Here is a 23,306-nt window from a genome sequence, read left to right on the forward strand (position 1 = left end):
AACTTCTACGCTCCCAAACGCCACCTCCGATCAGCCAACCTCGCCCTCGCCGCCGTCCCCCGCATCCGAAGAGCGACTACAGGAGGAAGGTCCTTCTCCTACCTGGCCGCCAAGACCTGGAACTCCCTCCCGACCGACCTGCGTGTGAGAAGGTGGCCTGATATGCAGTGCTCACTATTCTAGTGAACACTATGTATCAGTCCAGCAACCCTTATTGATGATTGGTTGTAAGTCAACCTTATAGACCAGCTATCCTAGTAGCATGGATACGAGCAGTCTAAGGCTAAAGACTCGAGAGGGCGTGTTAAGCCAGCTGTTTACCACACATATACCCCTTGAATACCCAGTGAAAGGACACCACACAAGTGTTATGAAAATAAACAGTTATTTATTAAAGATCACAACAGCCCTGTACTCTTTATGAGGACAGGGTACTAAGCACAAACCAAAACTCTTACAAAAATACTTAAGTTAGCACAGTATATACAAATGCCCGAGGGGCACGGAAAACCATATACTCTGAAAGTGGAATGCGAAATTCCTAGCAGGTAAGTACAGTACTAATAGCTTTTGGAATCGCTAGGACTTGACTAGGGAATCGTTAGATTACGTCTAGGAGGCCTAGGGGACTCGGGTGCAGTGTGTGCACTCTCACGCGAGATGCGGGACAAAAGTCTATGGTAGCTAGGAATTAGAAAGTTAGTGTTCTCGGGCGAACCCGACCTGGTAGGGAGAAAACGAAAGTAGATTCTGACCCTTGGATAGTGAGGCTATGCTGGGGCACCGAAATGCCGAAGTTACCTAGCCCAGGGGCTGCAGCTGCATAGGTCTGAAAAGACGTCGGGAATCCTCGTAGACGGACCAGGGGCCGGAAGAAAAGATGCTGGCCGGTGACCAGTGAAGAAAGTTCAGTCGGATCCAAGCCTGGATCTTGAAGATAGATGACACCTGAAAGCAGAGGGGACCAAGTTCGAGACTACTAGCCAGTAGTCAGTGGGCACCAGGAGGGCACCGGATGGTAGCCACCTCGACTAGGTGAGTGGGTGACGCTTGACTCGAAGATCTCACGGACCAGGAGGCGTTGTCGGCGACCAGGATGGAGGATCGAGCTGTCCCACGAAGATAGAAGCTGTCGGCGTCGCTGGACCCAGGATTGGGCAACAAAGCCTTGGCAAATTCAAGCCCACGCGGTGGACCTAAAATGGCGTCTGGAGTGGACCAGGAGGGTCCGGGGTGCCTCTCTTGAACAAGGAAGCAAGGGCCAGCCTGGAGCAACCAGACCAGCAGAAGAGTTGTCGTCGGGCGTCGTTCAGAAGGCCACAAGCCAGCCGGCTAGTAGCCAAACAACGCGGTGCACAGCAAACAGCAGAAGGGCCCCACGCCGATCGTGGAGATGCAGGGAGGCTGATCTTGGGTGCTGGAGCTGCGCAGGGTTGGGGCTTCTCGGACCCCAAAGCACTCACCAGTGGAGGACACGGTGGGCTTGCAGTAAAGATGTCGTGCAGTCTTGGCGATCGTCGGTCCCTTGAGGTCTCGTCGCACTCACGGTTCTCAGCTTTGCTGTAGAGGTGAGTAGAGGTCAGAGGTGCCAGGGAAGCCGGGTCTCGTCGTGCTGGGTCGTCGGATTCGTGATGAAGGACTTGCAGCAGACCGCAGTGTTCTTTAGGATGGTGCCCGCTTGATGCAGGGTGACTACTCCTTAGCCACAAGGGAGAATCTTGAAGAAGAAATCGTGAAGTCCTTTCGAAGAAAGTGGTATCTTGATTCCAAAGATGATCTAATTTTAACAGGGGGCCCGCTCCCATCTTTATACTAAAAAAGGGGGCTGACCCGGTGACTAGGTCCTGCCTATGGGTGGGACTAGGTGGGGGGTGGTTACACCCCTCAGCCATGCCGGACTTCCCCAGGCCAGGGGCTGGTGTGCCCCTGGAACTGGTTCAGACCGGCCTATGCGTAGTGAGCACCGGGGTGCCACTCAGCAGTCACCTTCCTGTAAAGCCCTGCCTACCCAGGATACACAAAACCATGTCTGGGACGGTGCTAGCACCGCCCCTGACAGGAAACCCTTTGTCCAGGCTCCCCTCACTGGAAGGACTCCCAGCTGCAGGGGGTCAGACTTGTGTCTGTGGTGGCAGCATCCATTTTGTGGAGCTGAGGCTTCAGTTAACTTTAACCGGGGTTCACAGTTACATACATGTCGTGTCCCTCTAGAAGGGTGGAATGCTAACCCCGTCGCCAGAATTGGCGAGGGGTTAGTATTCCAATTCGTATGACACCTTACTCGACATGTTTTGATAAAGCAATACCAAAGATAGCATTTAACCGCGAGGATTATAATGCACTTAAGAGTATATGGTATGCGATATCATGGAACAGCTATTAGGACTTGATTCCGCAAGCGGCAGACAGGCTCAGCTCATGCCAGAGCACCATCTCACACGATTCCAAGCACTCTGCCTTCAGGATTGTCAAGGCCTGCCATAGGAGTGACTGATAGGAATCTGTGTGTCCATTTTAGGGTTAGGTATAGGTATACTACACCTACAGCAAAGGGTGATTACACGACTTTGCCCCAGCTGTCATGCAGCCAGTTGTGTCAAATTTAGGAGGCCAGCCAGGGGTGGCACAATACGTGCTGCAGCCCCTGGCAGCCCTGGGTACACCTATGCCCTGAGTTACAGGGTCTGATAAGGTGGCCCAGTACCAATTGGTAGATGCACCTAGGGTACATGAGGTAATTTAGAAAGAGAACAGCCAGGCTGTGGGTCTGATTGGCAGGCCCACAGCCAGAGAAAGTCGTAAACCAGTGAAACAAAAGCAAAAAATCTGGGTGATCATAGGATTGCAGACCCTACTCTCCTACATGACCCCCCCCCAAACTTTGGGACAATAAGCTAACCTTGACCAGGTGAGTCTTCTTGTTCTAAGTGGAAATATCTGGAGAGCCCATCGGCATTGCCATGATCAGTACCAGGTCTATGTTCCACTGTAAAGTCCATCCCCTGTAGGGAAATGGACCACCTAAGCAGTTTGGGGTTTTCACCCTTCATCTGATTTAGCCACAAGAGGGGCTTATGGTCGGTCTGAATCTTGAAGTGAGTGCCAAACAAGTATGGCCTCAGCTTCTTCAGGGCCCAAACCACAGCAAAGGCCTCCCTCTCAATAGCTGACCAATTCTTCTCTCTGGGGGTCAGCCTTCTGCTTATAAAAGCAATGGGCTGATCCTGACCATCAAAATTCAGTTGAGAAAGAACAGCTCCCACACCCAACTCAGAAGCATCTGTTTGGACAATGAATGGTTTGGAGTAGTCTGGACTCTTAAGGATAGGTGCTGTGCACATGGCCTGCTTTAGGTCATCGAATGCTTTTTGACAGCCTGCTGTCCACTGAACCTTTTTTGGCATTTTCTTACTTGTCAGTTCATTTAATGGTGTCACAATGGAACCATAGTTCCTGACAAATTTTCTGTAGTATCCAGTCAGGCCCAAGAAAGCTCGAACCTGAGTCTGGGTGGTTGGAGGAGCCCAGTCCCTGATTGACTGTATTTTGCTCTCCAGTGGCTGAACCTGGCCTCCACCTACAAGGTGGCCCAGGTATACAACCTGTGTCTGCCCTATCTGGCACTTGGTGGCCTTGATAGTGAGGCCTGCTGCTTGCAGAGCCTCTAACACTTTCCTCAGGTGGACCAGGTGATCCTCCCAGGTGGAGCTAAAGACAGCAATATCATCTAGATATGCTGCACAGAAGTCATCCAGCCCAGTAAGGACTTGATTCACCAACCTTTGGAAGGTGGCAGGTGCATTTTTCAGACCAAAGGGCATTACCACAAATTGATAATGCCCACCAGGGGTTGAAAATGCTGTTTTGGGTTTGGCATCCTCAGCTAACCTGATTTGCCAATACCCAGCTGTTAAGTCAAATGTACTTAAGTAGTTGGCAGAAGCCAATCTATCTATAAGTTCATCTGCCCTTGGTATTGGATGGGCATCAGTCTTAGTGACTGCATTGAGACCCCTGTAGTCTACGCAAAACCTCATCTCTCTCTTACCATCTTGGGTGTGAGGCTTTGGCACTAGAACTACTGGACTAGCCCAAGGGCTATCTGAGGGTTCAATGACTCCCAATTCCAACATTTTCTGCACTTCAGTTTTTATGCAGTCTCTAACATGATCAGGCTGCCTGTAGATTTTACTCTTGACTGGCAGGCTGTCACCAGTGTCAACCTCATGGGTACACCAATTGGTCTGACTGGGTGTCAGAGAGAACATATGTCTGAAAGACTGAAGAACCTGTTTACAGTCTTTCTGCTGATGTTCAGAGAGGCTGCCACAAAAGACAACACCATCTACTGACCCATCATCAGGATTCTGAGTGAGCAGGTCTGGGAGAGGGTCACTCTCTTCCTCCTGTCCCTCATCTATGGCCATGAGCAAGCTCATGTCCTTCCTGTCGACATATGCTTTGAGCCTGTTGACATGGAGTACCCTATGGGGACTCCTGGGAGTTCCAAGGTCCACCAGGTAGGTGACCTCTCCCTTTTGCTCAAGAATTGTGTGGGGCCCAGACCATTTGTCTTTGAGTGCTGCTGGGGCCACTGGCTCCAACACCCACACTTTCTGTCCAGGCTGATAAACAGTCAGGACAGCCTTTTGGTCATGCCAAGCTTTTTGAAGTTCTTGACTGGCCTTAAGGTTTTCTGATGCCTTCTCCATATACTCAGCCATCCTGGAGCGGAGACCAAGTACATAGTCCATTATGTTGGTTGCAGGCTTTTTGAGAGGTCTCTCCCATCCTTCCTTCACCAAACACAAGGGGCCTCTCACAGGATGCCCATACAAAAGTTCAAAAGGGCTGTAGCCAACCCCCTTTTGTGGGACCTCTCTGTAAGCAAACAGAAGGCAGGGCATCAGGACATCCCATCTACGCCTGAGTGTTTCAGGTAGTCCATGAATCATCCCTTTTAGGGTCCTGTTGAACCTTTCAACAAGCCCATTGCATTGTGGGTGATAGGGTGTAGTGAATTTGTAATTGACACCACACTCCTTCCACATAGCAGTTAAATAGCTTGACATGAAGTTTGCACCTCTGTCAGAGACAACCTCCTTAGGGAAGCCCACTCTGGAGAACACTCCAACTAGGGCCCTTGCCACCACAGGGGCTGTGGTGGTCCTAAGTGGAATAGCTTCAGGATACCTGGTGGCATGATCCACTACCACCAGTATAAACTTGTGCCCTGATGCTGTCTGGGGTTCCATTGGACCAACAATGTCAATCCCCACTCTTTCAAAGGGCACCCCCACCACAGGCATTGGTATAAGGGGGGCCTTTGTTGTGCCACCTGACTTACCACTGGCTTGGCAAGTGACACAGGAGCGACAAAACTCCTTGGTATCCTCATTCATGTGAGGCCAGTGAAAGTGTGAGACAAGCCTGTCCCAAGTCTTTGTCTGGCCTAAGTGTCCTGCTAAGGGAATCTCATGGGCCAAGGTAAGTAGGAAACCTCTCTGAGACAAGGGTACAACCAGCCTCCTGGTCATGCCAGGCTTGGGGTCTCTTGACTCAGTGTACAGGAGTCCATCTTCCCAGTATACCTTGTGGGTACCTGTGGCGTTCCCAGCAGCCTCAGCAGCAGCCTGCTGTCTGAGGGGTTCAAGAGAAGGGCAGCCTAACTGGTCCTTCCCCAGGTCTTCCCTTGAGGGTCCCCCTGAACCCAAGAATTCAACTTGATCAAGTTCAAACTCTCTAGGCTCAGTTTCCCTCAATTCCTGCAGGTCAGCCTCCTCTGAGACTTGATCCACAACCTGGGGCAAGGGGGAAGGCACAGCCTTAACCCTACTGCTCTTTTTCTTGGAAGGTGTCTGGTCCATTGTTCCAGGATCCAGCACCTGTTCAGTGGGGCATCTTCTGGCCTGTGACCTAGTCACAGCAAACACATGTGCTGGCAAACCTAACATTTCCAGATGAGTCCTCTGCTCCACTTCTGACCATTGTGATGACTCCAAATCATTGCCCAACAAACAATCCACTGGGAGGTCTGAACTAACTACAACCTTCTTTTGGCCAGTTACCCCTCCCCAGGAGAAAGCTACAATTGCCATACTATGATTGGTAGTGACATTGCTTGCATTGGTCACCAGGAATTCTGTACCTGGCATGATCTGTCCAGGGTCCACAAAGCTAGGTGTCACCATTGTGACACTGGCACAAGTGTCCCTATAGGCCTGAGCCATTTTTCCATTAATAAAAGGTGTCTGTCTGTATTTGCCCAAAGTATTGGGACTTATGTCAGGGGACATATCCATATCCCCTGTACTGACAAGGACAGCCTGAGTGAGGGTGCCAACTAAGTTGTCACTCCCCTCAGAACCCAGGGTTAACCCTACTAAACCCTTGGGAGGTGCACTACCACTGCTGGCTGTACTAGGGGGCACAGGTGCCTTAGGGGCTGCAGTGGCAGGAGTCTGCCCTCCTCCTTTCTTGGTGCACTCACTAAACCAGTGAGTTTTACTTTTGCAGTATTGGCACCACCTTTTAGATTGGCCTTCTTTCTTCTTTTGGGGAGCCTGACCCCCACCCTCTTTGGGTTGTTGGGGACCTGTCGAAGACTTCTGGTCATTTTGTTCCCCTTTCGAATCCTTACCCTTCTGGTCTGCTTTCTTCTGACCACCTTGATTCTGGCCCTGGTTCTGTTTAACTCTTGTTCTAACCCATCTGTCTGCCTTCTTTCCCAATTCTTGGGGAGAGGTCAGATCTGAGTCAACAAGATGCTGATGCAACAACTGGTTCTGACAATTGTTTAAAATTTGCTCTCTCATCATCAAATTGTACAATCCTTTATAATCAGTAACCTTACTGCCCAGCAACCAGCCCTCAAAAGCCTTAGTGGCACAATCTACAAAGTCAGCCCAATCTTGAGACTGAGTTTTCTGGGTATCCCTGAACAGCACCCTGTACTGCTCAGTGGTTAGGCCAAACCCATCAACCAGTGCATTTTTCAAGACTTGGTAATCATTAGCATCCTCCACCCTTGTGGTGAGGAGCTTGTCTCTTCCTTTACCCTCAAAGGAGAGCCACAAGATAGCTGCCCACTGACTTGGGGGAACACCTTGCACAGTGCAGGCCCTCTCCAAAGCAGTAATCCATTTGTGGATGTCATCCCCTTGTTTAAAGGGGGGCACTATCTTACCAAGGTGTTTTGTATCAAAACTCCTTTCCCTATTGCTAGGTACAATGCTGCCACCAGTGGGGACTGTCCCACTCAATTGTTGCTCTCTAGCAAAGGCAAGCCTCTCTTTGGCCAGGGCAAGTTCTTCCCTTTCAATCCTCAGATTGGCTGCCTTTTCCTTAGCTTCATACATTCTCCTCTGGGGAGATGTCATTCCCCTTTGAGAGGAACGTTGAGAGCCATTGGTATGAAGGGATCTGATAGAGCCTCTTGATAGAGATCTATCTCGTCCATTCCCAATGTTAAGCTGACCTGAGAGTGGCCCCAAGGGTCCCCTAGTGCCCATCTCATGTCTGCTTAAGTTGGACCTGGTTAGTCTGCTGACTTCTACCTGTTCCTTTTCTGCCTCATCCCCTGATACCAAATCATCATCCTCATCATCAGCATCATCTGCTGCCTGAAGAGGATGGTCCTGGGCATCAAAGGGACCCTGTAAGGAGGGCATGTTGCCATCTGAATTAGAAGGGTCTGGGTTACCAGCCCTCCTTGCATCATGAGTCTCTAAGAGACCAATCAGAAAGGCAGTTGTGGGGTTAGACCCCTGCTTAATCTTCCTAGAGGTACACACTTGTCGTAACTCATGGAAGCTAAGCGCAGTATATCTTGAAGGGATGACCTGTGGAGGGTCAACTGACACAAGGGGAACCTCAGTGTTTCCTCCTTTGTCCGACATACTGTTTCTAGTGTGGTGTAAGTGATGCACCTACCTACACTATGTGTTTACCTACTGATCCCTTGCTAAGAGTTGCAGCCAAGGTGTGCTAAGCCTTGAGGAGCTACAACAGCTGGTTCAGTAGAACTCAGAGTATTCTAAGCTTTAGTTATGTGTACCTAACAGTACTTATGTGATCTTTCAACAAGATATTCTTAGGATACGTGTGGTAAAACAACAGCAAGCTCAAATCCCAACCGCTGCTCACCAATGTGAGAAGGTGGCCTGATATGCAGTGCTCACTATTCTAGTGAACACTATGTATCAGTCCAGCAACCCTTATTGATGATTGGTTGTAAGTCAACCTTATAGACCAGCTATCCTAGTAGCATGGATACGAGCAGTCTAAGGCTAAAGACTCGAGAGGGCGTGTTAAGCCAGCTGTTTACCACACATATACCCCTTGAATACCCAGTGAAAGGACACCACACAAGTGTTATGAAAATAAACAGTTATTTATTAAAGATCACAACAGCCCTGTACTCTTTATGAGGACAGGGTACTAAGCACAAACCAAAACTCTTACAAAAATACTTAAGTTAGCACAGTATATACAAATGCCCGAGGGGCACGGAAAACCATATACTCTGAAAGTGGAATGCGAAATTCCTAGCAGGTAAGTACAGTACTAATAGCTTTTGGAATCGCTAGGACTTGACTAGGGAATCGTTAGATTACGTCTAGGAGGCCTAGGGGACTCGGGTGCAGTGTGTGCACTCTCACGCGAGATGCGGGACAAAAGTCTATGGTAGCTAGGAATTAGAAAGTTAGTGTTCTCGGGCGAACCCGACCTGGTAGGGAGAAAACGAAAGTAGATTCTGACCCTTGGATAGTGAGGCTATGCTGGGGCACCGAAATGCCGAAGTTACCTAGCCCAGGGGCTGCAGCTGCATAGGTCTGAAAAGACGTCGGGAATCCTCGTAGACGGACCAGGGGCCGGAAGAAAAGATGCTGGCCGGTGACCAGTGAAGAAAGTTCAGTCGGATCCAAGCCTGGATCTTGAAGATAGATGACACCTGAAAGCAGAGGGGACCAAGTTCGAGACTACTAGCCAGTAGTCAGTGGGCACCAGGAGGGCACCGGATGGTAGCCACCTCGACTAGGTGAGTGGGTGACGCTTGACTCGAAGATCTCACGGACCAGGAGGCGTTGTCGGCGACCAGGATGGAGGATCGAGCTGTCCCACGAAGATAGAAGCTGTCGGCGTCGCTGGACCCAGGATTGGGCAACAAAGCCTTGGCAAATTCAAGCCCACGCGGTGGACCTAAAATGGCGTCTGGAGTGGACCAGGAGGGTCCGGGGTGCCTCTCTTGAACAAGGAAGCAAGGGCCAGCCTGGAGCAACCAGACCAGCAGAAGAGTTGTCGTCGGGCGTCGTTCAGAAGGCCACAAGCCAGCCGGCTAGTAGCCAAACAACGCGGTGCACAGCAAACAGCAGAAGGGCCCCACGCCGATCGTGGAGATGCAGGGAGGCTGATCTTGGGTGCTGGAGCTGCGCAGGGTTGGGGCTTCTCGGACCCCAAAGCACTCACCAGTGGAGGACACGGTGGGCTTGCAGTAAAGATGTCGTGCAGTCTTGGCGATCGTCGGTCCCTTGAGGTCTCGTCGCACTCACGGTTCTCAGCTTTGCTGTAGAGGTGAGTAGAGGTCAGAGGTGCCAGGGAAGCCGGGTCTCGTCGTGCTGGGTCGTCGGATTCGTGATGAAGGACTTGCAGCAGACCGCAGTGTTCTTTAGGATGGTGCCCGCTTGATGCAGGGTGACTACTCCTTAGCCACAAGGGAGAATCTTGAAGAAGAAATCGTGAAGTCCTTTCGAAGAAAGTGGTATCTTGATTCCAAAGATGATCTAATTTTAACAGGGGGCCCGCTCCCATCTTTATACTAAAAAAGGGGGCTGACCCGGTGACTAGGTCCTGCCTATGGGTGGGACTAGGTGGGGGGTGGTTACACCCCTCAGCCATGCCGGACTTCCCCAGGCCAGGGGCTGGTGTGCCCCTGGAACTGGTTCAGACCGGCCTATGCGTAGTGAGCACCGGGGTGCCACTCAGCAGTCACCTTCCTGTAAAGCCCTGCCTACCCAGGATACACAAAACCATGTCTGGGACGGTGCTAGCACCGCCCCTGACAGGAAACCCTTTGTCCAGGCTCCCCTCACTGGAAGGACTCCCAGCTGCAGGGGGTCAGACTTGTGTCTGTGGTGGCAGCATCCATTTTGTGGAGCTGAGGCTTCAGTTAACTTTAACCGGGGTTCACAGTTACATACATGTCGTGTCCCTCTAGAAGGGTGGAATGCTAACCCCGTCGCCAGAATTGGCGAGGGGTTAGTATTCCAATTCGTATGACACCTTACTCGACATGTTTTGATAAAGCAATACCAAAGATAGCATTTAACCGCGAGGATTATAATGCACTTAAGAGTATATGGTATGCGATATCATGGAACAGCTATTAGGACTTGATTCCGCAAGCGGCAGACAGGCTCAGCTCATGCCAGAGCACCATCTCACACGATTCCAAGCACTCTGCCTTCAGGATTGTCAAGGCCTGCCATAGGAGTGACTGATAGGAATCTGTGTGTCCATTTTAGGGTTAGGTATAGGTATACTACACCTACAGCAAAGGGTGATTACACGACTTTGCCCCAGCTGTCATGCAGCCAGTTGTGTCAAATTTAGGAGGCCAGCCAGGGGTGGCACAATACGTGCTGCAGCCCCTGGCAGCCCTGGGTACACCTATGCCCTGAGTTACAGGGTCTGATAAGGTGGCCCAGTACCAATTGGTAGATGCACCTAGGGTACATGAGGTAATTTAGAAAGAGAACAGCCAGGCTGTGGGTCTGATTGGCAGGCCCACAGCCAGAGAAAGTCGTAAACCAGTGAAACAAAAGCAAAAAATCTGGGTGATCATAGGATTGCAGACCCTACTCTCCTACACTGCGCCTGACCCAAGACCACCTCTCCTTCAGGAAGAAGCTGAAGACATGGCTGTTCGAGCAGTAGCGGCACCCCCCCACCCCCAGCGCCTTGAGACCCTACGGGTATGTAGTGCGCTCTATAAATGTCATTGATTGATTGATTGATTGATTGAAAGAAAGAGGTCACTGGGACGTTCACTTCACGTCTTTCAGTGGGACCGGGTGTGAGGGAAACCAAGTGCTCAGGTGTATTTTTACAGCGATATTGAGTGCTCTGGTGCTCGTGAGGGGGTGGGGAATTTACTCGGCTGTACAAGATTTACACTAGCGGTCAGGTTATTCGGCAGGTTGCAGACGCCGTCCCACCCAACCCGCTACCTTGCCCCGTACCTCTGAGAGCCACACTCCTCCCGCGGGAGCGTGGCGGGGCGGCTTGTGGGGACGTTGGCCTCCTGGCTTGCCGTAATCGCCTGGGCTCATCTCGTCCTCTTCCGCTACGCTCTCCTCAAGGTTCCTCGACCGCACACTCCTTCTCCGCTCGCCAACACCTTCTTCCTCCGGGGATACGCCGTCCGTCCTATTCCGGGTTCGCCCTTCTTTTGGCTCAGCTGGGTTAATGACGTCGGTGGGGGGAGGAGTCTCGTCACTCGTCCCAACTGTGTAAGCAGTCCTTAGATAGCCAATCGTCCTCCTGGTATTGGGAATCGCGCTGTTGAGAGGGGAGAGACATTGGTGACAAGGGGGCCTCTGTCCACCAATCATGGTCCGCCCCGTCACAGGCACAAAACAAGTTTCTGAGATCTTTGACCACCCTCCCACAATCGGCCCCTATCAAACCTTTGCTACTAGATCTAGGCTGTGTTTCCTTCGATGAGGTGACGGGATTCGAACCCTTAGCTTATTGGAGGAGACTATGGACTACTCCAGAACTGGCAACCTATGCACATGCTTTAATGTGCATTTAGAATGCTGATCTGTCTTCGAAAATTAAATGGCTCCAGAAGCTTAAGCTTAACCTGTCGGCCATGGGGCTTTGAGATCTTTGGGATGGCCCAATAGGGAATACATTTCTCAGTAAAAATAATTACAAATCGATATATTGGGATATGATTGCCAGGCAGACCTTGTCAGTGGTGGACATCAACACGCTCACAGCTATCATTATGGAACACAAGTTTGTAGCAGAAGGGGAGGCCTACTGGAATTTGATTATGAAACCTGGTGATAGGAAACTATATCACCAATTCCGAGTGGGCACACTCCCGCTAAGATCGTTTACGGCCAACTGGAATAATTCTCTAGAAAATAATTGTCACCTGTGCCTATCACCAGAAGAGACGATTAGCCATCTACTGTTTGTGTGTCCGGACTATAGCAGTCCCCGTCGCAAGTGGCTCAAGCCGCTTTGCTCCAACTTAGATACGAGATCGGGCAAGGTAGCACTGTGCATCCTGGTAACAAATACACAACCAGATATTGTTATAGCTATTGCAAAGTTTCTTAGCTGAGTATGGGCACTGTGTAGAAAAAATCTCTCCTCCAGGAACTAATATTATAAGATAAAATTGGTCAGTGGTTCCTTGTTTGTTGTTTACCTTTTGAAATAGTTTTAATGGAAATGTTTTGTAATCCATCACGAATTTTTAGGGCCTTTCGATAACCTTTTTAAATTTTGTAATTAGGGATTTTTATGTCAAGGTCTTATTATCTTAATGATATTTTTAACGTTGTATACGTATACTGTCTTTTATGATTGAAAAACTATCGAATAAAGACAAAATGATGATGATGATAAATGAATCTGCAGGGCTGTGACAGCGCACGAGTGGCGGATCGGCCATAGGCGGCGGCTGAATGGAGGGCGCGCATTGAGGAGTGGGCAGAGTTTGCTGCATATAGTGAAGGGCGACATGCAGAGGCAGTCACCGCCTTGGCCTACAATAACAGTGAGACATTGATGTTTATGCTGCCCTGATTTATAAACACACTACAGTGCGCCCGGATGCAGCGGAGGCCTTGAGGGCTTGGAGGCAGCTGGGATGCGTGGTTTAGGGAGAGAGTGTCACCGATCTTTCCTGGCAGCTGAGTCTTTCTGGAATACTTCATTCTGCCCCCCCGGGCTCATGAGGACTCTCTGGTGAGGCACTGGTTGATCGAAGTGCTGCTATTATTGTGGAACCTACGCAAGCCTAACAGTCGTGTGCTGCCTGGTCACGCTCACGCTGGGCATAGAATCAGCGCTTTACACTCCCACATCTCTCCTTAATTGTGACGCTCAACATGTGTAGGACAGATGTGCGTCAGCCCCGCCTCACTTTTGAGGCAAAGAAAGGCATATGCCTACAAACAACAGAAACGGATCTTGGTGCAGGAGGCTCCTCGCTGAATTTGCAGACCACGTCAGGCAATGATATGCAGGCGATCCTTCAAGAAATGCGTCAGGGTTTCGCAAATATGGCAGATAAGATGGACACTCTATCCACGCGCATAAATGCGATAGCCCATAAACTGGATAAACATGAGGAGCACATTAAAGAGGCAGAACATAGCATATCAGAGTCTAAAGAGACTGCAAATTGCACCCACACCACAGTGACGCAGTTGGAAAAATTGCTGAAAGTAATAGCCGCAAAGAATGAGGACATCGAAGCGCGCAGTCGGAGGAATAATATTTGCGTGCTAGGTATACCGGAGAGTGCTAATACAGGCAAAATGGAGGAGTACATTGAAAAACTGTTGCGGGAAGTGGTGGGTGTGGAATTGCTATCACCTCAATTTATCGTCGAGAGGGCCCATCGCTCCCTTGGACCGAGACCACCTCCAGGCAGTTCCCCTAGACGCATCATCGCATGCCTATTGAATTACAGAGACAGGGACGTGGCTCTCAAGGTGGCAAGAGAGAAGCAGCAGCTACACTATGAGGGAGTGCCCTTTACTATGTACCCAGATTTTACCACCCATGTGCAAAAGGAGTGACGTAAATTCCTAGCTGTGAAGCAAAAGTTAAGACAGGCTCAAATTGATTATGCCCTTCTGTAACCTGCGCGCCAACGAGTTACCTACCAGGGTAAACAAACAGTTGTTCCTACACCAAGCTTCAGTAGGTCGAAGAATTTCTCAAACACCTTAAAAAGCACAGAGCATCATCCTCCTCATAGCAGGGCTCACCGAGATCGCACTCGCCGACGTCGGAGTGATAACTACTTGGGCAGCTAGTGCGTCCACATATCCTTTGCTATTGGAAATAGACTTTTTCAATAATAAGAAAATGGAACTGCCTCCCATGCATGGCCTCATGCTGTTGGGGCGACTGATGGTACAGATGTGAGTTCTCACATACAGGGGACATGTGGACTGAGATTGCCCAGGCAGCCCTGAGGCCTACTAAGGGACGTGTTTGTCGTTACAGGCAATCCCCGAACGGCGAGGGCTATTCGTGGACCACCTAGCAGTATCCCCCCCTACAGGTGATCCCGCTATTGGTTGCATATATTTTGGTTTGTGTATCAGGAAAAGTTATGAGACTGGTTTGCTCAATGGGTTCTGGGGAGGTGGTGAGATGGACAGTACTGGCATGATTGGGATGCTTCAGTGGAGGGGGGAGGGTGGGGCGTGGGTTAAGATATGTCTAGACAGGCAGCTCTCACGTAACGGAGGTTATGATTGTGACTCTCGCGCTGTTCGAATGAGGTCTTATGTAACACTGCTATATTTCAGATATCATTATGCACAGAAATGTGGCGGATAGGATGGATAACAAACGATTGAATGGCATGTCATGGAATGTTAGGGGCTTGGGGGATCCAAGGAAGCACATACACAGATATAGTCATACCTGGATCATCAGCAAAAAAGCATAGCATTACTACAAGAAAGGCATATTGACTCCCGGTACTCCAGTGTGTTCGCTGGTAAATGGGCGGACCATCGTTTTTTCTCATCATATTCCTCCTAGGCCAGCGGCGCAGCCATTTTGATAAAGAAACGGACACCTTTCACGTTGGCGGGAGTGCTGACAGATCCACAGGGCTGATATGTAATAATATGGGGCCGACTGGGCAGGGGCTCTGTTATAATAGCCAACTGCTACGGCCCTAATACTGATACACCAGACTTGTTTAAAAATAAAGGGGGCAAGATCGTAGGAGTAGGGTCCACACATATTATATGGGGCAGGTATTTCAATGTGGCCCTTAACCCGGCTTTGGATAGATCCAACACTGCAGCACATCACTACACAAACTCGCAAGCAGCGCTACAGGGTATACTAGAGGAGGGAGGGACTGATAGATAGCTGGCGTTATACTCACCCACATGTCCAGAAGGGCACACACTTTACGGCACATGCAGGGACGTGGGAAAGGTTGGATTAATGTCTGCTCTCCAGATGATTAGGACAGGCCTTACGGAAGGTGCTTCATCCTCCCCGAACATTCTCGGATCATTGGCCAGTGAAACCTAGCTGGAGGCTGCAACCTACTGCCCTATTAGATACAGTCTTTCACACAGAATTAGGGGAAGAGATCCAGGATTTCTGTGTGCGAAATAAAGGCTCAGTGGACAGTGTGGAAATCATATGGGAGTCCTTCAAGGTCATAATTCTGGGATTTTGCATATCAAAAAGTTTTGGAGTGCTTAGGGACATCCAAACTAGGTTCAGGCACTTGGAACGAGATTTGCGGGCATTGGAGGTGCGGATGAATGAAGGGGAAGTAGGCCAAGTGCAGGCCGAGAGAAATTGTCAGATTATAAGGAGACAGCGGCGTGGGAGACAAAGTTCAGGGATAGGTACTGGGTGGGACGTAGATACTGGGAGGGTGAATGGCCAGGTAGAGCATTGGCAGAGGTAATTAGATGCCCATACTTCTCCACGCATATTCTGGAAATCGCTTGACCGGGGGAAGTAGTCCATCGCGATACATGTGACATTCTTGAAGCGTTCACCTCCCACTATAGCACACTATACACCACTCAGCGCAGCGGGTCCATAGATATGGATGACTTTTTGGACGATGTAGAGCTTGGGTGGTTAAGTGACACGCAGAGAAAATTTTTGTGCATTCCGTTCGAGTTGGACGAAATAGGAGAGGCAATAATGCAACTAAAAAATGGAAAGGTGCCTGGGTCAGACGGCATACCCGCCGAATTCTATAAGCACTATATTGACATTATGACCCCGGTCCTTAAGGAGATATACGAGGAATCATTGGAACAGGGAGTGCTCCCCCCCTCGATGAGGGAGGCACTTATAACATCTATTTTGAAGCCGGGTAAGCCCCCCCGAGTCTTGCGACTCCTTCAGGCCACTTTGACTTATGAATTGCGATACGAAAATACTTTCGAAATTATTGGCTAATAGGTTGACCCTCCTATTAGACAAACTTGTTTTCCCCGATCAATCGGGTTTCATCTCAGGCAGAGCCACAACTCACAACCTTAGAACTCTGTTCTCTCTCCTTCAGAATGTGGCACCTGAATTCCCACTAGCTGCAGTTTTTTTAGATGCCACCAAGGCGTTTGATTCTGTGGAGTGGGATTATTTATTTGGAGTCTTACAACATATGGGTTTCCCTCTTTTGTTCATTTCCTGGATTCAGTTGCTATATCGGCAACCTACTGCAAGTGTGTTGATTAATGGTCATCTCTCTCCTGCGCTTTCCATTACAAGAGGTATGCGGCAGGGATGCCCGTTATCTCCCCTGCTTTTCACTCTAGCGGTGGAGCCACTGGCATCCTGGCTCCGTCAACACCACAGCGAGAGGGCGTTCCGCTGCTGTATGCGTCAAATTCTAATATCCTTATACAAAGACGACATCACACTGTATGTCAGGGACCCGCAACTAAATATGAACCCTATATTGTGGGACTTTCTTGTATTTGGTAGGTTATCTGGGATTGTCATCAATTGGGGGAAATCACAGTTTTTTCCTTTAACACCAGCGGTTGCCATATTTACGTTAGACTTCCCACGGGACTGGTGTGATACGGAATTACTTTACTTGGGTATACAGCTTGCCCAGGATAGGGACACTTTTTTGCACCTTAACTATGAAACAGCCGTAGGGGCGTGGCCAGCAGCATGGCCGAGTGAAACATGCTTTCGCCGAGCTCCGGCTGAAAGCTTAATTCAACATTAATCCCGTTGACCAGCAGACCCGGAGACCACCTCAAAATGATTGTGACCATGCTCAGCTGATGCCAGACGCGAAAGACGGGGTACACACTCCTATGTGCGAGCCCTGGAGATAAAATAATTACACTCACCCTGCCGCCGAGAGAAAGCCCAAGATGGTGCTGGAGGGGCGCTGAGGGGAGAGAGGGCAGATCCGAGAGCCGTGGACGTGGGCTGTAGAGCAGTGAGACGATGCTGCTGCGGCGGATCGGTCACCCCCCCCAAGAGCAACACCTGTCGTGGCTGAGATGAGGCGATATTCATAGAGACGAGGCAGGGGACGCCGATGAGACGAGGCCCCCCCGCCCAGACAGGAAGACGTGACGGTGGTGGGGAGTGGTGCAGTGGGCCGGGCCCTCATGCAGAGGCGCTGGGGAGAGAATGACCAGAGAGGGGGCCTCCGGGTTTTGTGAGTGGAGCCACCTATAAGCAGAGAAGAGTGCAGCGATCCGGCGGGGCTGCAGGGAGTCTGGGGCTGTGCAGAGAGACGTTCTACGGAGTGAGGTGGAGTGCGGGAGGATTCGGCTTGCGGTGACATGCGACGGCATCAGATCACCGAGACCCTGGAGAACTGAGGCATGGCCTGACAATGGACCGCCGCTCAGGAACAGCCCGTCTCATCACCCATAGTCCTGCCTTCCCCTGGACTGGCGAGAGGACCCCAGGATATCACCTGGGGAGTGCGGAGGTGAGGAGGGGGGAAAGGGGGGATCTGCATCGGGGGCCTTGATGCACTGAGACACGCCTGTGGCCACCCCCTCGCCCCCCCTCAAGCCCCAGTGCAGTCTGAATTGGCCAGCTCAAGGACCTGTTTCTGGGGCGCCGGCGTGGGTGCCAGGCCGCTGGGCCCCCTCCCCTCCATCCGGGATAATAAGGAACTGTTGGGGCAGCTAGCTGGGACGTGAGTCCCGGTGCTGGAGGCACCGCGGGGATCATCGGTGAGAGGGACAATCTACAAACAGGCCTGCTGACCCCCACCTGAATTAGAAGGCAGCATCCTGGACTACGAGCAGGGGCTGAGTGCATGAGAACTGCCCTCGGGGCCCTTGAGCGGGGGTTGGTGCCTGAGGCCTGGCCCTCGGGACACAGCAGAGGGGCCTAGTGCCTGATTGGAAGCTGGCCGGGAGCCTCCCCCCCTGTCTATGAATATTGGCTTGGTTGCCCCCCACCATTTGCTCCCAGGCATTGCACCACCCTGGGAAGGCTGCCGGCGTAAGGCGGAACATTCACGCTACACAGACGGAGAGTACCTAACGAGGTGGACAGGAGCGATGGCCCTGTGTGCTCCCCTCCCCCGCTCGCTTGCGATCAAGGGTCCCGGAGGAGATACGCCTGACCTAGACTCAAGCTACCTCAACATGGGGAAGGACAGGGAAATGAGACGGCCTCGACAGGGCAAGATGGACCAGTTTGCGAATTTCATCGCCCCCTCCCCCAGGAGGACCGCCCGGGCGTCCGCTCAGATACAGACACCCTCCTGCAGGCAATTCAGGCATCCAGGATGGCGCTGGAGGGACAGATTGGCGCGGTGGGAACAGAGGTAGCGCTCCTATGCCAGGATCTCGGGAACCTGGCTGAAAGGGTCACAGAAACAGAGACGCGGCTGGGCGAGATGGAAGACTCATTTCAAGACCTCTGTAAAGGTATGAAAGAACTCCAGACCTCGTATAAAGACCTGTTGTGGAGGGTGGACAACGCGGAAAACAGAGCTAGACGCAACAACCTCCGCTTCATGGGCTTTAGGGAGGGAATTGAAGGGACAACAATTTTGGAATTCCTGCACTCTTGGTTGTGAAGTACCTTCTTGACAGACAATTTCTCCCCGTGTTTCGTAATCCAGAGGGCGCACAGGGTGCTGATGGCCGGAACCCCTGTGGGAGCACAGCCCCGGCCCGTGATAGCACGTTTCCTGAATTTCCTGGACAGGGACATGATACTTCGGGAGGCCCGGAAACTAGGGGAAATCCGACACGAAAACACTCATATAATGATTTTTCCAGACTATAGTAGGGAAGTGGAGAGACAGACGCGCTTTTGATTCCGTAAAAGCCAAACTGAGAGAGCACAAGAAACAATATATGATGCTTTTCCCCTCAAAACTAAAAGTAATGTTTCTGGGTAAATCCTGCTTCTTCCAGTTACTGGAGGAGGCCTGGGAATGGTTGTAGGAGCGGCCCCCCTGCGGCGACCGGAGACCCAAACGTGTGGCACGGCGCCCTCTGGCGGGTCTGGCGGTCTGCCCTTGGATTCGAAACGCTCACTGAGACCTCGGCAATTGCATAAGAGTCGCACCCTGGAGGCCACCCTGCATGTCCTGCAGGGCACGGGCAGATGTCGCAGACGCACTGGTGGATCGCTTGACTCCTGACTTTTGGCGGGCACCCCCCCTCAGTTCCTCTGGCTGGCCTCGGCTGGATGATGACAGTGAGCATGACGTGGGAAATGCAGATCGACACTCGTCCTCTGGAGGAGAGGAGGAGGTGGTGGACCCCTCAATGCACCTCTTGGTGGGTGAGATCCTGGCGATGGAACAGGAAACATTGGCAGTCGCTGCAGTGTCCCAGGGTGACGCCCCCGGACTCCAACTCATGAACATGGGCCTGCTGGGTTGGCCATGGTTTGGATTACTGTGCTGGAGCATGCACACTGGACACGCTTCCCATCTTCTTCTTTTCTATTTTCTAGCGTTATCTGCCTCTTTTTTTTACTCTTTTCTCTTTTTCTTTCGATATCTGCACCCCCGGTGGACTGGAAATAACCGTTTGGTTGTGTTTCTTCTGCCCATACGGGGTCTTCAGTCTTTAGTCTCTACTTTCACTCTTTCTGAATTTAGTTTTGTTGGTTTTGGGACACCCGCAGGAGTTGAAACCGGCGGCGTAAGTTGGGCGTGGGTGGGTGACAGCCCTCCGCCTGCCCTGCTGTCCACTCCCCTGCATTTGCCAGGGATGAGTCGTGAGGGAGGGGGAGGTGGGGTGGGAGGGGAGGAGGGGTTGTGTCAATTGTGTTATGGTTGGGGGGGTTCTGTTTCATTTGTTTCATGTTTTACCTTATGTTTCGCTGGCACACTGATCACAAGATTGAATTGGCAGGCACACTCACTGCCCTCCCTCCACTAAGGATACACTTGCATTACACCGCACCATGGCTGCCTCGAATGATTATAGAACCCCCGGAGAGGGACTGGTAGCTGGATCCTACAAAGTTCTTACATGGAGCGTCAATGGCCTTAGGACAAAATTAAGAGAGGACTTGTGATGGCATATATTAAACGGGTGCACCCTGATTTAGTCCTACTCCAGGAGACACACCTTAAGGGAACGAAGTGTGGATTTCTTGCAAGAGGGGCCTACAAAGTATTGGCACACGCAGGGTACATGGCATGCTCACGGGGTAGCCATTCTGATTAAAACAAAATCCCTTTACGGTTAACCGTACAGGGACGTACCACCAGGGCACATATGTGAGAGTATCAGGGACATGGGGGCGACGGAGGGTCACAGTAGCCTCGATTTACGCTCCCCCCGAAACTCCAGGCCAGGACTCTATCCGGGTTGGCTGACATCCTGCCAGGCACATTACACATCATAGGAGGTGAGTTCAATGACGTTATGTCCATCCCCATGGACCGATCAGGGAATCGTACTGACTACGCCCGACTACGCCTCTAGCTAGGATTGAGACTACACTAGTCCTGACAGATGTTTGGGGCTGGCTGCACCCAATCACCAGAAGCTACTCATACTACTCAGAGGCCCATAAGGTGCACTCGAGACTGGATTATGTCTTCCTCCCCCGACATGCACTTGGGGCAGATGCGGAGGCCGAGTACCTGGCTAGGGGGATCTCAGATCACTCACCCCTTTTGGTCCGACTGGGTGGGTTGCCTAGGGTCAGAGGTGGGGGTTGGCGACTGATGGCATTGAATCTACAGAATAATAAGATATTGTGGGGCCTTAGGGCCGACACAAAAGTGTACTTTGCAGAAAATGTGGGTTCAGTGCAGTCAGGCGTTGTAGTGTGGGAGGCTTATAAAACAGTACTCCGAAACAGGGCCCAGAATCGAATATCATGGGAGAAGCGGAAAGCACAGGAGGAACTTAATTCCCTGGAAACCCAAATATTAGAGTTAGAGAGGCAATAACTGTCGGAAAGGGACCCGCAGGTGCTTCGACGCCTGATGGATATCCAATATCAATATAAAACTCTAGCAATGGATGAAGCCAAGACACGGGCACTAGCGGCCCTCCATAGGTTATATGACATGGGGGACAAGTCAGGGAATTTGCTAGCATGGCTAAGCAGCAAGGAAAGAGAGGCCAGGTGGATGGACTTGATGGACAGGGTCAGATGCAACGGGGGAAGCCCAGATTGTTCAGACTTTTACTTCCTATTTTAGGGAATTTTATAAAGCCAGGGAGTTGGGTGACTCAGAAAAGATTATGGCTTACCTGACTATGGTTCAAACCTCGATCTTATAGGACGAGGACAAGGAGATCCTTGAATCCGATATATCGGCCACTGAAATTAGAGAGGCGATAGCCAAACTCTGCCCAGGGAAGTCCCCAGGTCCCAATGGACTGCCAGCTGAATTTATTTTGTAAAAGGAGCCGATCTATTGGTGGCCTACCTGTTAGCGCTATTCAAAGATGTGGCCCAGGAAGGCATCCTCCCACTGGACCTTCGGATGGCCACAATCATACCCATTTATAAACAAGGCAGACCCCCCCCCCGAGGAATGTCGTCTTATCGTCCAATTTCCCACCTGAATGTGGAGGCTAAACTGCTGGCAACAATCTTGGCCCTCCGACTGCGCCATGTAATTTCAGGCCTGGTACATCAGGACCAGACGGGATTCCTACCGGACAGGGAAACTAGGCAAATCCACGCCGAACCCATAATTGGCTCATGGAGGTAAGGGGACAGGAGGATCCACATATGTTCCTTTCCCTCGACGCTGAAAAAGCGTTCAATGCGGTACATTGGCCCTTCCTAGAGGCAGCTCTAATCAAATTTGTCGTCGGCCCAAACTTTAGAAAATGGTTGGGACTCCTATATGTAGACCCCAGAGCCCGGGTTAAGGTGAACGGGATTCTATCGGAAGACTTTCCTATTAGGAGGGGGACCCGGCAGGGATGCCCTCTGTCTCCACTGTTGTTCATCCTCACTGTTGAAATAGTGGCCTGTGAGGTCCCACTGACGGAGGAGATACGGGGATTTCGAATATCACAGACCGACACCAACGAAGCGAAAATCTTGCTAAACGCGGACAATATTTTGCTCTGTTACACGACCGGCCACTACAATCCCTGCAATGTTAAGGCTCCTGGGCATGTATGGCTCCTTCTCGGGATACGAGATAAATTGGCATAAATCGCTCCTGTACAGCCCACGATTGGAAGAAACGTGGCCCCCCCTGCCTTGGGCCCTCCAGGTTACACAGACGGGGTTCACATACCTGGGGATCTACCTGACCACAGATAGAAATGTATCCTGTCAAAATAACATACAGTGAGTGTTTACGAACTTCGTGGATGACGCCCTTAAGTGAAGGCTCTGCCCCTCACGATCCTGGGCCAAGCTGCCATGTTTAGAATGATTACGCTACCATGTTTTTTGTATGCCCTACAAAATGAATACTTTCCCCTCCCTAGACAGACATTCAAAGCAAGAAATGCAGAACTGCGCTATCTGCTGTGGCTGGGAAGGCAGCCGAGAATAGCCCTTCACACGCTACAGGGAAACCAGTATAATGGAGGGATCTCCTTACAAGATGTGGAGGCATACTACTGGGCTGAACATTTGGCCCTGATAAATGCTTCAGCTGATCAACCTACATATGGATTAGAAAGGGACACCATGGCCCACCGCACCAGTATGTACTATTAATATGGGGCACTGGAAAGAGACGATTACTCCCAGCCTCACAAATAACTATAGAGGTTTGGGACAGAGCAACGAAGCTGATGGGATGGGCACATAAACCAGCAATTCTACAAGAAATATACTCTCTAATAGTAACGTGGAGTGAAATATTTTAATCAATATTTGAATCAAGCGAATAACGTGCACAGAACATGTTCATGTCATGTATCTGATAATATTTTATGCCATATTTTGTGACATGTAAAAAGTGGGCAACTTTCCGCTGCCCCACTTGTTTTCAGAGTATGAAATGCATATTGTGGTAGACCAGCCAGAATAGCATTACTAAGGACTAAACAGTACAGGACAAATGCATGGTTAGCTGTTGCTAAAAGATTGGGAGCAGGATTTTTTTGATTTTT

Source organism: Lissotriton vulgaris, chromosome 2_1, assembly GCF_964263255.1.
Source record: "Lissotriton vulgaris chromosome 2_1, aLisVul1.2, whole genome shotgun sequence".
Classification (NCBI taxonomy): Eukaryota; Metazoa; Chordata; class Amphibia; order Caudata; family Salamandridae; genus Lissotriton; species Lissotriton vulgaris.